General features: G+C 46.4%; 1 long non-coding RNA gene across 1 annotated transcript; it reads right to left on the bottom strand.

Moving 5' to 3' along the window:
• Positions 1–6,766: 6,766 nt before the first annotated feature.
• LOC144118743 (uncharacterized) lies at positions 6,767–8,741 on the bottom strand. Its single transcript, XR_013312121.1, has 2 exons — positions 8,233–8,741; positions 6,767–7,257 (listed from the first exon to the last, which is right to left on the bottom strand). It is a non-coding gene; the product is annotated as an uncharacterized LOC144118743 (long non-coding RNA).
• Positions 8,742–9,880: the final 1,139 nt, after the last annotated feature.

The following is a 9,880-nucleotide window of genomic DNA, read 5'->3' as shown; positions in this document are numbered from 1 at the left end:
ATGCCAGGGCAGGGCGTTCTGTGGTATAAAAAATAGACTAACCAATATCGTTGAACTCTTTTTTGAAGTCGGTTTCAATTTTTTTTCTTTCATGGAGAAAAATTTGACATTGCTACTTTTTATCTTTATTTTTGCATTATCATATACCTTTATTCAGCGTGCAAGTCGGTGTGTGTATATCGGTGTGTCGCCGACTAACTGAATACAAGTCGACCATGTCCACGTGGGTCAAAGGGCTGGCTGAAAAGCTGCAAATAGCGAAGCGCCGAAGCACATAATTACGCTTTCTTTTATTAATCTTCTATGAAGCCACTTCACATGCGAACTTGCGTTGGAGAAAACAATCCAACAAGGACACAGCATTTTTCTCGACTTTTGGCTCAGTACTTCGAAAACCGAGCGAAGCAATGGCAGAGCGTGCGTCCACGCTAGCCACTGGACAGCGATTTAACGTAGTAGATACACGCAAAAAAAAGACTAAAATATTTTCGCCTGCATCATAACAATTACAAGCAGTCACTCCGCATATTCTAGGGGTGGCAATGGACATCAAACGGCGCTGGGAGGCAGCCTCCAATTCCTCGCAGAATAAACGTGGACTCCAGCACCAGGGCGGTCACGTGACAGACCTCCTGAGTGCCATGACGCGAAGCCTGTGGCTCATCGGCCTGCTGCCTCGGGACCTCCACGGAGTTCGTGCCAGAAATCTTTCAAAGTGTACCACAAAGGACCTTCTGCGGCGGAAACTCAGAAGGGGGTGGCCGATGCTCTTCGTGGTGTTCGGCTATCTTCTCCATTTTTCGGCGGCAACCGTGTACAACGTGACGCATAGTGGAGGCTTCTTCGGGTTCTTCGCCAACTGCGGCTACGTGCTTCGCAACCTGTTCGCTTCCATCACCCTAGTCCACTTCCTAATGACGCAGGACGAGTTGATCGATCTGCTGGAGGACAGTCGACCCCTCCGTGAGCTTCTGTCGCCTGCCAAGGCTCGCCAAGTAAGCAGCTTTTCTTCTTTAAAGCAGCCAAAGTTGTTTGTACGAAAGGACCTTTTTCACTTGCGTTCGTATGGTGACAGCAAACAAGACGTCATTTCAATAGCAGCTACGGCTTACACGCTAAGTCAAAAAATCTCTCATGTGCTCGTAGGGTTGTTACTCTTTTCCCTTTGGTAAGATGCATAAGCAGGAGTGAGGCAGGATAAAAATGTGAACAAATTGGATTTCCAGCTTTCGCTTAAAAACCACACTGGACATCATTCCGAGTGCTCACTTTGGGAGGAAGTGGAAAGGCAGACAGGTTGATGAGTATGGTGTTCCTGTTTGCTACCGTCTTCCGGGGGAAAAATAAGAGGTGCAGGTTTGAGGAATAAAAATTATCGTATAAGAATCAATGTTATTAGGAAGGGCATACGTGCTATAAAGTGATATTTTGCCGTTCAAGCAAGACAAGCTCGAAAATCTAAACACTGCCTTGCATGCACGCAAAATGCAGCGCATGCCAAAAGACCCGCGCGGCACTCGCTGTACTACTGCTCGCGTGTGACCTACAAAACACTGCTTCCAGCGTTTAGACAGCGCTAAAACATGTACCTGAAATGCTCAGCCAATCGAAACCACTACTAGCAGCAATATTACATTCAGTGTGCTAGCTAGCTGCAAGACCAAAACAGTGAGCAAAAAAAGCAATACAGTAGGTATATAGAGCATGAGACAATGGGCTGCTGCTTTATGGACCCTCAAAAGAAAGCTTTCAGCCAGGCTATAAAATACTGAGAGAGACAAAGAAAGGAAGGGAAAGCAAACTAACAAGGCAATGCCCAGTTTCGAACACCACACGCGGGGAACCGTATAGAGGGAGAGACAGAGAAAAAATATGAAAGATCAGTTCGCTGTATGGATCGTTTCTATGTTGACCATAGTATGTGACTAACACTGGACGCTCACAGTTAGTCCTCACATTGACGCTCAAACCTGTCTCTCTTAAATGTAAGAGGAGCGCTTTGATAGCCGTCCTAGCAGTGGACACTTTAGGACAATAACAGTCAAGTCGGAAGCGGCGCCATGCACCCAGCAGAATACGCACACCCAATGCAGGTGCGGCGCTTCTGCGTAGCGACAGTGGCCTTCACCGTGTTGAGCTTCGCGGGTCTATGGGCAGCCACGCTGTACGCGGGGTTCGGGGACCTGCAGCGCTATTTCGACTACTACCTGTACAAGGGGGACGTCACCAACGGCACCATACCTAGGTCTCTGGGCTACGCTTTCTCCTCGCTGGACGCCACGGCGTATGCCATCATGACCAACTCGTTGACGGTACTGCTGGGCTTCCACGTCTGTGTGGCCATCTACCTGCGGGCGCTTGCTGCCGAGTTCGCGGACGGAGTGGCAAACGCAGAGCCCGGGAGCGCAACAGCTGCGCAGGTACTCTTGCTTGCTTCGGCTTTTGGAAAGCTGCCGGAGGTTTGAGGAGAAGCCTATTTTAATGCCAATACGTCTGGCCGGAAATCAGCCGCAAAATGATTTGAAGGTGTTATTTTCCACAAACGTTTCAGATAAATTCACGGTGAATTTAGGTTAAAACTGCTCGCGCGAATCTTTGCAGGCATTTAAAACTGACTGCCAGCTTTAGGACATCTTCACCGACAAACAATATCTAGTAGCACTGAGAAGAACAGAATAGAAGTACGGATATCTTTAGGATGAGAGTAATGTCCGCTTTAATCGAGAAATTTTTACCAACCCATTTGCATGGTACGCTTCAAATTACCCCCTTATGTATCCACATTGTAGTCGGTAAATAAATTAAGCCCGGTGACGAACTGCAGGAAACTGTTCTATAATACTATTAATGGCTTTCGTAGGGAGAAGAATTGGTAAGCATGTCAAGTGCTTTCGATCTGTATGCTGTATATGCCTACAATATAGATGCTTCGAGCCCTATCTGGATGCAGCCTGTGAAACGAAAATGCTGAGTTATGATTTTTTGCGCCATATGGTTATATGCTGGCTGAGAAATACTGATGACAATTTTACAAAACACCGCAGTGAGAAGAGGCATAAGAAACTCTTGGCAGGCGCGCTAAGCATTCAGTTTCCGGAGCTACCAACCCTAACCGGGATCAGACGCCACCGGCTTGTATAGGGGGGGGGGGGGGGCAATTATGTGTTTGCTCTGATTTCTAAGGTGCATATCTTTGCAGAAATTTTTGATTCTTATCTGAAGTGTTCGTGATAGCACGATAATTTCCACTCATTGAGTATTTCCCGCTAAAGTGGCCCACGCACCCAGCAAAGCTAACAAGGAAGCCGGAGTCCCGCTTTGATGTTCGTTTTGTGGCTCGACTGCGTACAGGCTGCCCTAGCTCAGCCAGGCGGTTCCAGGCGCACCTACAATCAGGGGATCACTCTTTCGACTGCAGATGAAGGGCCTGCGCTGGCGCCTGCTCTTGCTCACCGAGCTCCTGCGGCGTTTCGACCTGCTGGGCAGTCCCGTAGTCTTCTGCTGGTACCTGAACGCCGTCGGTAATTTGGTGCTCAGCGTGCCCGGCATCCTGGTGGGCCTCGGCTCGGCCAGCACCTCCGACTACCTGTACATGCTGGCTGACCTGCTCGCCAACGTGGCAGCCTTCGTGGCGCTCACTCTGGCACTGTCGGAGCCCGCGCGACTGGTGCGGGACTCTCACCGCGGCGCCCTCTGGCTGGCCGCCTCTGGCGTACCCGGGGCGCAAGCGCTGGCCGAGGCTGCGCAGTCGGCACCCGTAGCGCTCTCTGGCTGGGGTTGCTTCCACGTCCAGCGCGGCATGGTGCTTGGAGTGTTCGCAACGGTTTCGACATACGTGATTGTCGTCTACCAATTCATCCAGGGTGCTGTGTGATGGCCCCGCGAGATGTACACGACACCCTGCGCCTTTTAAAATAATGCTTTAGAAGCCACCAGCACGGTTAGTATTACGATACACCAGGCTACGGGTAGTTTTTGCTGGTTAATTTCACCTGGAAGCTCCGAACGTACATTCTACAAGTTGATAGTACAGTAGCTTTAAAGAATATTTCTCAATTTAAAGAAGATTCTCTGCTTCTGCTGGTATTTGGTAAGCTGTATTCCGTGTTGTTAATACGTGTGCACTAAAAGCGACTACATCATGCTTTATTTAACGGAGTTTAGCGAGAATAGATACATTATTAACAAATATCCACTATAGAAAATAAAATGCATGAAAAGTTTCAAGTCGCACTGAAAAACACCAAAGAAAGTATTCTCGTGTGGTAACAAATTCTAGTAGTATTTCGGCCTCTGGACTAGAAGTAAAGGAGTTTTTGTAGTAACAACAGAATTTTGTGCAAAATCTTGCTCTCCCTAGTCGTAGCGACATCTCTACAGAAAAGTACCATCATACTACAGAAAAGTCTGTCAATACTAAAAAACGGCAAAACATTTACTCGTACGTTTGGCAATATTCCGTCGTTGATTTTTATAGCAAACCTCCCATTTCCCGTTTTGCTAATACCAGTGCTTAAATTGAACGGTAGCAGTAGGTGTCGTACTAGAGGCTATAAAAAGCAATCGTAAGGCGAGAGGGTGCACCGCTGGCAGAATCCACGCACTTGTGCTTGCCTCTTAGTCATGCACTGGGTGGTTGTGGCCGCCCGAAAGCTCTAAACTTCTGTCAGGCGAGGAGAAATCGCCTGTTCTACTTCTCAAGATATATAATCCTCAGAATGCCGTACGGGCACACTGTGCGACCAAAATCAGGAAGTTTCGCCTTAAACCTCTTGATAAAGGCTGTGAACCCTTCTTTTTCGCATCAAGAGGTCATAAATATCTTCGCCAACGAGTTCGTAATTTGTACATGATACAGCGTCACATTTCAACGTCTGTAAAGGGAAAGACCACGTCCAGGCGTGATATCTGGGCGCATGTCGTCGGCACCTTCTGCGTTGGAGCTGAAAAGCCACTGTAAAGACAGTCCGCATCCATGAGCAGTCGTCGCCATGTGATCCACAATCATCGCGTTCGCAAAAACTCGAGCCTAGTTGCCGGGATGATTGATTTTGAAGCGCCCCAGATGTAAGACGGAGTATGACAGCTTTTTCACATAAGCGCATGTTTTTACTTCGCCGCTACGCATTTCAGCGCCTGGCACACAGTGCACGGTCCCTGAACGGGTTATACTTTTCTTGGTACCACAAGCATTTCGCCAAGACCATGGCGCCGTCTGGTTGGTAATAAAATCCTTACCTTCAATTTTTCCAGTAGTGCTCGCCTCTTAAGTGATATTATATCATCCTTGGAGCCTAGTTACTGATATCATTCGTAAAGCAGGCCTGGAACAAGCCCGTTTCATGAAACTTATCATTCTACCCGAACAGTCTGTGTCCACCTGGTATCAGTCGCTCAACTTCCTCGAAGCATAAGGACAGGTCTCGCTGTACCATTCCAAGTGATTAAACTTGTGTTCTGCATTGGTTAAAACCCCTGACAGAATTGGTGCAGTGCATCTGCTTCAAGCGTGGTGGTCAAGTACCACCAGAAAATAGTCTACATCGTGCGCTTCATATGGCTAGACTTAACTGCATAGACCCGCACGGCGTTCAGGGTACGCGGTGGCAAGCGCATCGAATACAAAGCGCCACCGCGTCTCGAGCGGTTGAAAGCCCTCCGGGACTCGGTAGTGCAGCCGGAGCCTTTCGACGCTGTTTCGTCTGCAAGAACTTTCTCCAGTAAATTAATGTGACCTCGGTCTTCACTCTTTGGCACGCCACATTTCCATTATAACCATAGCCATCCCATTCTTGCCTTCTTCATCGGTGCCGTCAGCTTTGTGTGTCCCGAGTAAAGGACATGACTGGTATTGCACAACAGCGTCATCGGCAATTCACCGTAAACCAAGCATGGCGATCAATATAATCTTGAGTAAGTGCAATACAGATGTCAAACAGCATCGTCTTAACTACAGTGGCATTTAACTGAAATTATCCATAAACCAAGCACGGGGATGAAAAAATTCTTGGCTAAGTTCATAATAGACGTCATATGAGTTTTTAGTTGAGAGAACTGGTAGTTTTTGGGTGTGCCCAAAAACTTCAGCAGACTAATAGAAATAAGGGCCTCTACACGTGGACACTTCGAAATGAATCTGTGGTTTCAAAATGTTTTCGTTCTTCTGCTTATTAAATCGCTTGTCTGAAGTAACAAACTTTAGTGAGTGAATGAGGAACTAATTTGGTCTCGATGTGTGCGAAATTTTGTTACCAGTCCAGCTTTAATTCGATGACGGCACCCATAAACATAGGGCCGATTCTGCGCTGAGAATTATATTATTGGCATTTTAACAAGGAAAGCCGTCTGTAATAAAAGAAGTATAGTCGACCACGCAACAAACCATTTTTGTTAACTTTTTTCGAAATATATCACCTTCGATCCCAGTTTGTGGATGCAACGGGCTTGCGACAGCGGTAATACTCGCCATTGGTAGCACGGAATATTTGATTTATACGAGAAAGTGGAAAGATCCAAATGTGTTAATTGGTTCCTTGGCGCGCCTTTTCTCTTATGACACAGTGAAGAACAGCTGCCTCAAATGCGCAGCTCCTCGTAACGCTATAAGAACCTATCGTGAAGCAAAGAGAGCTGCCCTTAAAGAAAAACAACTACAGCTCGTGTACCGTACACAAAGCTGCGCACCTCTCCGACTAAGCGCATCAGAGGAATCTTAACTAAATATGAACATTCCAAGCAGCGTCGTATAGGCTCTGGTGGCACGCAGTGAGGAGGGCAATGTATGATGTATAAAATGCACTGATTCAGAAAAAAAGAACATGTATTGCACAGGAAGCAAAAGAACTCAAGTGTGCACAATCATAGCTGGCATCAACAGTGAGAGCTGTCCACAGAACCTTCTGAGAACGGGTACTACGCTGCTGGTCTTCATTTTGAATCCCACACCATGTCAAATTCTGAGCGCAGTACTAAATCTTGAATAACACGAATTTCAACTCAGTGCAGCCTTTGCACTTCACAATGGTGGCCAGTCACTTTTTTCAGCCCACATAAGGTCGTCGATGATACCACTATGTGACGTCAGAGGGCAGAGTGCGGTGGTGTTGTCGGTGTTTTAGATGCAGCTGCCAGTGTGCATACTGAGCCTTCGATGTTAAGATTCACTGCTAGACGCAGGTGAAGCCTCTCGTGTGCAATCCAGGGGCGGAGGTGGAACGTAGTCCAAGCGGTACCGTTTAAACTGTCTTTCGGAGAAGGCTGCAATGGTACAGAATATTATGTTTCCGCCGCACTGCAAAGACTGACACTCCATACGACAGCATTCAAATGAGCATCATATGATCAAGCTGGCATTTGGCAAAGAAAAACCAAAATACAATAAAAACTTGCAGTTGTACAAGACTGTTATGTTTCCTTCGGACTGCGAACTGTAAGACTTCATGGGTCAACTTTCGAATGAGCATCATATAATGAAGCGGGGCTTTGGCAAAGACGTTCTATTAATCTGATAAAATCTTTCTCGTGGGAAATACAAACTGATGTTCACGCGCTAACCAATGTAATCAAAAACAATATTAGATACATAGAAATATTTATACTTTCGCAATATCGATGCGCTGGAAAATGCGTGATTAACGGCGAAAACATCCATGTTTACTTTACCAGATTTTTAGGAACCTGCATTGACTAGAGGCCTAAAATTTTACGAACCATAGAGCCAACAGCGCGTTCTCAGTTTGGCTGCCGTGGTGTTATTCTCTAGCCGAGGCAAACTGTGAAAGACAAGACCAAGAAATCTCCACAAGGACTTATAGGTCCCACGACTGCTAACGCGTGCCGCGTGCCGCGTGCCAAAATTGCAGCGAGAATTCCGAATTTTCGGTACATCTTGTTCATTTCTATGGACGTCGGAAATAGTTGGCGTCAGCGCCGAAAGCAATATAAAGGTCAAATTTTTCAGCGATGGGGACGAGTAGCCGGTCAGGATAATGTCCCTTCTGGTGCAGAATCTCTCGAGACTCTCTTGTTTTCTCAACATTACCAGCTTAAATCATCCCCTTTGAGTTACGTGGTGTTCGCCTTGACAGGTCAGCCATATACTGCTGTTCCGGACAGAAGGCAGCACCCGACAGCTTCATTCGCTGCTGGTGGGCAACGTACGGCACTAGTTCCTCAATGGGAAGGAAAGCTAGACATGTATAACGCTTTATTCAAAGAAAACAGAAAACTCACCGACATCGTTAAGAGCGTCGGGTTTCGTCCCGCGCCCAAACCAACAGCAGTCGACTTCTCGAAGGCGGCGACTGCCGCCGACGGCACAGATGACCGGCCGCGTTTGGGCTGCATTATCGGCCGGCCCTCCTTTTTTAGGGCAGACAATGCTCCCGTCAGGAAGCGCGAAACGAACCTGCTGGGGTCTTCGGGTTACGCCGGACTCCTTGGGTTGAACCTCACTGGCGCCTGCTGTGTGTTCCATTACGGCTGGTGCAGTGGCGATTACCAGGGGTAGTAGCGGATATAGACTCACGGGCACCGTGCTTTTGCTGCAAAGAATTGACTCCACCTGTTCGGTCACTGATGCTTGTTCTTGCTCATCTTCTAGCTTACCCTCGCCTTTCTACACTCAGCAGCCCCTTATCTTGACCTTTCGGCTGATTGTTACAGAAATCCGAAGAGCAAACAGAAGGTGATGATGACGGTGTCCTCAGGCTTAATGGCGGTCTGGACACCCCTCGTCTTTCTTTACCTCGCAATTATGTTTGATCGTGCGGCGGGGGCCGGCTCCCGGAAGTTTTCATCGTTTTTCTTTGCAGGTTCTAAACTCTACGTTATTACCCTTAACATTACTACAATGTTAGTCCTGGTAATTCTGTGCTGTTTCTAATTCTTGCAAGGTTAACAGCGTTAAGTGGAAGAGGAAAACGTGGCCCAAGAATGTCACTTTCTCAAGTAACTAAAAAAAAACTTTAGCTACTTGAACAAACTGTTGCCAATTACAAATCATAACGATGCAATTCGCTTCTAGTATTGTGCCTACTGCATATACAATTTCCCAGCTGTCGTGAGTTAATATTCAGAACAAAAGCTGATGGATACGGTGAGAAATAAACTCACGGACTTCGTGTTTTCCGCTTATACCATGTAGAAGAACCCATAATGCACTGTCTTCATTTCTCTTAGTTTGTTTATGAAACAAACGCATCAATAATAGTTTATATTTCAAATACATACTAAGTGAATATGAATGACAACTGAATGTTCACTTGGTTCAATTTCTAGAAATACTACTGTATTCTGAATGTTATTTCCCGTTGAGAATGTAGTATGTGCAAAACCTAAGAATGAAATAAATTCTAGCCCCTAAAACTTGTTTACATAACTGAGTCTGTCCAAAAGGCCAGCAACCACTACTCTACTGACGGTGTTCACAACATAAGTTTTACTCCCTTAGATTCTTAAGCAAATTATTATACGTGTAAGACAGATGAATACCAACTCTTTCGGAATAAACTGATAGTTACGCAGTACATGTGGAAGAATTGAACTGTGTACACCCTTTACCTAACTCACCACTGTCCCGCGGTAGACGCACAAATTCAAGCATTCTGTAGCACTGTTTGTCGACACACATCTTAGAAACTTTTTCTAGAGGATGAGAAGCTCTGAAGAGTGGATTTCTGCCGTGCACCCGTCACAATGCTTTGTACTGGCACCTTCAGTTTTTTCCGGTGCATTTTATTAATACGTAAGCATTGTATGGCTATGTTCGCGGTTTCGTGTCATCACGTGCTTGTCATCACGTTAACGTTGAAACTAACTGAGTTCTAAAGAAAAGAATGGCTGCATTAGATAGAGCATGAAAAAATTTCGCAGGGGATTT

This window comes from Amblyomma americanum, chromosome 2 (genome assembly GCF_052857255.1).
Source record: "Amblyomma americanum isolate KBUSLIRL-KWMA chromosome 2, ASM5285725v1, whole genome shotgun sequence".
Classification (NCBI taxonomy): domain Eukaryota; kingdom Metazoa; phylum Arthropoda; class Arachnida; order Ixodida; family Ixodidae; genus Amblyomma; species Amblyomma americanum.
The sequence above is the reverse complement of the archived record's forward strand: the minus strand, read 5'-3'. Positions and strand labels throughout refer to the sequence as shown.